This window comes from Marmota marmota, unplaced genomic scaffold, assembly GCF_001458135.2.
Source record: "Marmota marmota marmota unplaced genomic scaffold, marMar, whole genome shotgun sequence".
NCBI classification, from domain to species: domain Eukaryota; kingdom Metazoa; phylum Chordata; class Mammalia; order Rodentia; family Sciuridae; genus Marmota; species Marmota marmota.
Window position 1 is genome coordinate 10,472,775 of NW_026000057.1, and position 6,644 is coordinate 10,479,418.

A 6,644-nucleotide genomic window follows, 5' to 3' on the forward strand; every position below is an offset into this window, starting at 1 on the left:
TTTTTGCTATTATACCTGAAGTATTTACCTGCTTAATAAAAATAGAAACTTTGTGCAACCAAATTGTCAGGAGCTTTTCCACTGATCTAAGTACACACTCAATTCCCAAGGGCACAAAAAGGACTTCCAAGTTGCAAAATCACAACAGGTCCTTTCGCCTGCTTCCATATGCCCTGTACCTTCCTCCAGGGAGGGAGAGAGAGACGCGCACACACACCAATATTGTTGATTCATTGGGTTTGTTTGGGGACTGCTTATACTGTGTGGGTTAGGGTTTCAAATTACTATTTGCTCTTTTAACTTCTTAGAAGGGTAAACAACTTGAAAACAGTTAAAACCAGTAGCAAAAGAAACTGGCTTCTGACCTACTCAGTTAGCTTCATTCTTCTTCCTCAGACTTGCACAGTTGTTTTTGATGATGACTAAACAAAAGAAGCAGTAAGCTGTTGTGTTGCATGTTAAAGCTATTCTTCTGCTCAGTGGTGTGACAGCCAGACCCTACATTGGTGACTAATACTGAATCAGTGGTTTTCTAAGCGCTGAACTGATGGTAAACTAAAGAGGTCTAACTGAAGGTTTTCTGGATGAAGACTCCCTGCTATAAATAGGGTTTCTTTCCTTGGTCTCTTTTTCCACCCCCAGCTTCCAACACCCAATACCCATATCCTAAAAGAGAAAATGGACAATTTGTTCCAAATAAATTTAGACAGGTGGGAAAAAGGGTCATCAGGGATCTCACTGTCCCATTCCAGTCTCTCCCACTCTCAAACAAACCAGGCACCTTTTTTTTTTTTTTTTTTGTATTGGGAATGGAACTTGGGGGCACTCCACCACTGAGCTATATCCCCAGCCCTTTTCATTTTTTAGTTTGTGACTAAGTTGCCGAGGTTCGCCTTGGATTTCAGGTCCTGTTATTGAGAAGAACTTGAACTTAGGGCAAGAGAGATGCTATTGCTGCTGCCATGGATATTACCATCTGGGGTGAAAGCATTTTCTATTTAAAACTTTCTGAAACCACTACTTAGCATTCATAGGGAAAAAAAAAAAAAGCTTACCCTCTTAGTGATCAGAGCCTAGTCATTGTGTACTATATTTAAAGGCCACTTATTATTTAAATTTCTTAGCCTGCAAAAATAAAATATCATTTTGTCAGTTCAAAAGTGGTTTGGAAAACTACAGGAATATGACATTTGCATTCTGCCAATAAGTCACACCAATTCTAGTGACAGTAACAGTTTTTCTGATTTATTGATTGTATGCTTTCCACACTCTGAAGGAATCAGAGTCTAGAAGTTTCTCTAGGCAGTGGCTGTTGCTGGAAGGTGAATTGATGAGTCTTTGCGTTTGTCCGAGAGTCTGTTAACTGTAGAGTTGGCAGTTCGTTTCTTTCTGCAGTTTCCAATTTTAAGAGATAATGATGCAACCTATAATCTAAATACTGGACAAACTGACCTCATCAGATGTATGTTTTAAGAAGAATAAACATGAAAAGATGAGGTGAAGCAAATCTCAGTCTGTATCATAAAAAGAGGCCAAAGGAGGAAAGAAGTAGGGAGGGAAAGGAGTCAGGGAAGGAGAAAGATTTAAAACGAATTGGTTGCTTCACTCCTATAGTCAAGGAACTGGTTTCAGTGTGTGGACACATTGGAGTCAACTCATAGAGTTACTCCTTCAGCAAGTAAGTCTGTTGAAAAACTCCAAAGGATTCTTTAGAATAGATCCTGAAATTTGATGCATTTTGCACAATTGTTTTTGATGATAGCTAAACTAAAGAAGTGATATGCTGTTGTGTTGTATGTTAAAGCTATTTCTTCTGCTTAGGATTTGTTTAGTGGCTCCTAATGACAGTTTCAAATACAAAATACTTGTGGGACTACACATTGGTGCAAACACTCTGGAAAGCAGTATGGAGATTCCTCAGAAAACTTGGAATGGAACCACCATGGACCCAATTATCCCTCTCCTCGGTATACACACAGAAGACTTAAAATCAGCATACTATAGTGAAGCAGCTACATCACTGTTTATAGCAGCTCAATTCACAATAGCTAAGCTATGAAATCAACTTGGGTGCCCTTCAACAAATGAATGGATAAAGGAAATGTGGTATATATATATATATATATATATACACAATGGACTATTACTCAGCCATAAAGAATGAAATGATGGCATTTGCCGGTGAATGAGTAGGCTATCATGTTAAGTAAAATAAATAAGGCAATCTCAAAATATGAAAGGCCGAATGTTCTCTCTGATATGTGGATGCTGACTCACAATAGGTGAAGGGAGGGGGAGGGAGGAGTAGAGGTTCATTGGATTGAGGGGAGGGAAGGAAGGGAGGAAGGATGGGAATAGGAAAGACAGTAGAATGAATGGACATAACTTCCCTATGTTCATATATGAATACACGACCAGTGTGACTTCACATCACGTACAACCACAAGAATGGGAAGTTAGGGCCTGGGGCTGGGGCTCAGTGGCAGAGTGCTCACCTAGCATGCGTGAGGCACTGGGTTTGATCCTCAGCACCACATAAATTTAAAACAAAGATATTGTGTCCACCTAAAACTAAAAAATAAATATTTTTAAAAAGAATGGGAAGTTATATTCCATGTGTGTACAATATGTCAAAATACATTATACTGTCATGTATAACTAAAAAGAAAAAATAAAATCAAATTAAAAAAGGAAAAGAGGGCTGGGGATGTGGCTCAAGCGGTAGCGCGCTCGCCTGGCATGCGTGCGGCCCGGGTTCGATCCTCAGCACCACATACAAACAAAGATGTTGTGTCTGCCAATAACTAAAAAATATTTAAATTCTCAAAATAAATAAATAAATAAATCTTAAAAAAAAAAAAAGGAAAAGAAACACCAAAATACTCGATGCAACAGAAACCCAGAGCTCCTCAGGACTGAGGGAAGCAAGAAGAAAGAAAACGAAGTGGGGAAAGGAGACAGGCTTTGGAAAGGAGAGCCAGGGGAGGGAAGAGCAGCGCACAGGGAGGAGGGGAACAGACGTGCTGCAGGCCCGCGTTGCCTGGGCCACGCTCATAACTAGTACACACACTTGGAGAGGCTTGACCTGCTTGGGAAAGTGAGGGCTGCCACACGGCCCTCTGCTCAAGAGCACTGGCAACAGCAGCCACCACCAAGCCAGGAAGTAGATCCCATGACCCCACTCAGCTTTGGGCAGGCGCAGGTTCAGGAGCCTTCTGGCTTTCAGGCTGGTTAGCACTTTATTTTTATTATTATTATTATTATTATTGGTACCAGGGATTGAACTCAGGGGCACTTGACCACTGAGCCACATCCCCAGCCCTATTTCTGAATTTCATTTAGAGACAGGGTCTCACTGAGTTGCTTAGCGCCTCAGCATTGCTGAGGCTGGTTTTGAATTCACAGTCTGCCTGTCTCAACCTCTCGAGCTGCTGGGATCACAGGTGGGCACCACCACGCGTGGCAGGTTGGCACATTTTTGTGATGTGAATGATGTGAATGGACAGAAGCTCTTTCCTGGCAGGTGCAAACTTAGGTGAGATGAGGGTACAGTTAACAATCAGCAGACGAGTAGATGAAGAATAAATTGTTTTCTAGATTTGCAGCCTTAGAACCAATGCATCAAGATATGAACTCTAGCCTGGTGTGGTGGTGCACACCTGTGATCCCAACAGCTCTGGTGGCTGAGGCAGGAGGATTGTAAATTGGAGACCAGTCTCTGCAACATGGCAAGGAATCTGTCTCAATTTTTTAAAAATTAAAAAATAATTTTAAAAAAGAACTTCTGAGAGTTGTGCTTTGTTTGCTTCATTCAAGTACCTTTTGTCCTCTGAATGTGTATAATACAAAAAAGGAGTCCAACCAAGCAGGACACATTCTGGGGCAGCATGCCATGCTGCTTGTGTAAAAGGGGACCCACCAGATTGTGGGGGATGAAGGCAGAACACTACCATCAGCCTGAAGAACGCCACCCTTTTCCTGAAGGTGCCATGTGAACTATAGAACATGTTGTGATGTGAACACGTAGGTCATGTGATGAAATTACAAAAGAGTAATCTGAGAGCAATTTCAAGATGGATTTAGGGAGGAGAGAGGGGAAGGGGAAAGAACACTACTGAGGTAGTGGGTGCAGACATCCAATTTAACTTCCCTAAGCTAAATAAATACAGGAAGTGGGGTTTCCAGGATTGTAACAATCAAGATGCCTGAAACATGGCCAACAGCCAAAACACCTCAGGTCCCCCTTCCTCTAATTGGGGGAGTGTGGTGACAGTGGATATAAAGCTTAGACTAACAGATATCACTTGGGAAAGAACAGCAAACTTGGCAACTGCATGGATATAAGGAATTGAGAGAGAGAAAGAGACCCCCAAACGAAAAGCTGGCATTTGACCTTTAAAAACCAGCTTTTAGGTTGGCATAGCTCAGTAGTAGAGAGTAAGGCCCAGAGTTCAAATCGCAGAAATAAAACCTCAAAAGAACACTTAGGTAAAGGAGGGAGGGAAGAGGATCAGTTCTGACAGAAAGATGAGTACACTTTATAGACTGAATTAGAACTAAAAGAATATGAAGCAAGAGTCCCTGGCAGTGGGAAAATAAGGAGTGAATTTGCTTTGACCTTTCCGTTTCCATGTCCCTCATTTTCCCTGGGCCCTTCCAAGGACAGATACCTAGCATTTGTTTGTAAGTTTTTATTGTTGTGCTTTAAAAACCTCCCTCACAAGTTGTAGGCTTCAAGCCCCACCAAAGCAGGACCATCCAGGTTGGAGTGAAAGGCAATTGGCTTGGGATAATAATGGATGATGGGAGATCAAGACTTGGAAGAGGCTTATGACCACCCTCAAAGGAAAAGAAGGGCCCTCAGGGAAGGCCAGAAAAGCAGATGGCAGGACCCTGCAGAGATCAGAGGGAGGAGAGGCAGGGTGGGTCGCCCAACTTGACCACTTAGTGATATCTTTTTTTTTTTTTTTTGAGACAGGGGTCTGGCTGTGTTGCCCAGGTTGGCCTAACCTCCCGGCTCAAGTGATCCTCCTGCCCCTGCCTCGCAGCAGCTGGGATCACAGGTGAGCCTCTCTACACAGGGCTAAGGTGACTGATTCAGAGCGCATGCTGGGCGGCCATGTTCCCAGGGCTGGAGGAGTGGGAAGAGGCAGCAGGTGTGGGCCCCCCTCGCAGCCGGGAAAGAAAGGTAGAGGATGCCAACCGTTCCTCACTTGTGGCACCCTGTCAGTCAACTTTTGCCACTCGAGTCAATATTCATTTGGGATTAATATTAGTATAAAACACAGGACTGTCTTTAATCACCTTTTCCGACTCTCGAGCCTTTCCATGATCTTACTAGCATCCGTTTCTTTTTCGGAGTGTACACCTGACCCATGACCAAGAAACGGGCTACTGGTGAGCAGGTTTGGGGTCTAGTTGGTTGGTCGCTTGGTCTACATTACTAGTTCCTCTTTTTCTATCCAAGGAGCATGCGAGGAATTCTGTCCTTTGGGTTCAGGCACCGGGGACCAGGTGGAGAAGGAGGAAGTCCCCAGGCACCTGAGCCTGGAAAAGCCTGGTCGGTTATTTGGGATCACCGAGTCAAAGGTGGCGATGACCTCATCCCCGCAGAGGGCGCCTCCCCACTCGGCAGCTGACTTCCGCCGGCCGATCTGCCCGGTGAGTTTTCTTTGACGACTCGCTTCTCACTGCCTGGCGTCACAAGTCACTGGAGGGGGGAAAAAAAAAAAGATTAGACTGATTTCTCTGTTTCCCCCTGTGAAGAGCAGGAGGAGCGCTCCCCAGACCGCGTCAGTCCGTTCACCCAGGCATGGAAGAGACTTTTGCTTTCTGCTCTGTTTTTAATAAAACGCAAAGTTTCCTCTGTTACCATCATTGAGATTTAAAACAAACAAACAAATAAACAAAAAAACCCTACAAACTTACAGGTTGGCAGGCCCCAGGAAGGGGCGGACCGCTGGGGAAGCTCGGGCCCGCCAAAGTTCGGCCACCGGGCTGGGACAGTCCTCCGAGTGCTGCCCAGTGCTCCAGGGAGAAACAGGCTCTGCGGCGCGCGGGGATGCGTGAGTGTGCTGGAGGGTGTGCGTGCTTGCTGAAGTGTGTGCGGTGTGTGCGCGCGCGTGTGCGCAGGGGAGGGTGTCCGGGAGGCTGCGGCAGAGGCTCCTTTGTGGAAGCCGCTTGCCCGCTCCGAAGCCAGCGTGGCGCCTCCCTCGCCCGTTCCACTAGGACACCCGGCTCCACTCCAAGCCGCGCCATCTCCGTCTCCCTCTCCCCGACCTCCCTCCACAGCCCGCATCCGTCTTCGCGTGCCGGGAACAGCTTGCGAGCGCGGCTTCCAAGACCCGAGAGCCCGGGGCAGGTGAAGGCGAGCGCGGTGGCGGCGTCGGCGGCGCCCAGAGAGTGGAGGGGAGCGGGGGAGGCCGCCGAGCAGGAAAGGGCGTGCTGCCCTTCGCGGCCGGCGCGGGGAGCAGCCCGGTCCGCAGCATTGTTACCTGAGGCAGCGGCTCCGCCCCGCCCCGCTCCGCCTCGCCCTGCCCCCTCGCGGTCCTGGGGCGGCGGGGCCTGCAGTGACCCGCGGGAGTCGGCGGCGTCGGGAGACCGCGGCTGCAGGCTGCGGCCGGAGCCGGGCGCGGTGAGTGAGC

General features: G+C 46.9%; 1 protein-coding gene and 1 long non-coding RNA gene across 2 annotated transcripts in view; both read left to right on the top strand.

Moving 5' to 3' along the window:
• LOC125619820 lies at positions 1-2,094 on the top strand. Its single transcript, XR_007351423.1, has 2 exons — positions 1-438; positions 1,822-2,094. It is a non-coding gene; the product is annotated as an uncharacterized LOC125619820 (long non-coding RNA).
• A 4,405-nt stretch (positions 2,095-6,499) lies between these two features.
• Positions 6,500-6,644, top strand: part of Fhdc1 (FH2 domain containing 1) — a 36,936-nt gene continuing 36,791 nt past the window's right edge. Inside the window, exon 1 of the mRNA XM_015484357.2 lies at positions 6,500-6,634. The gene's annotated coding sequence lies outside the window, so the exon portion shown is untranslated. The remainder of the gene's footprint in view (positions 6,635-6,644) is intronic.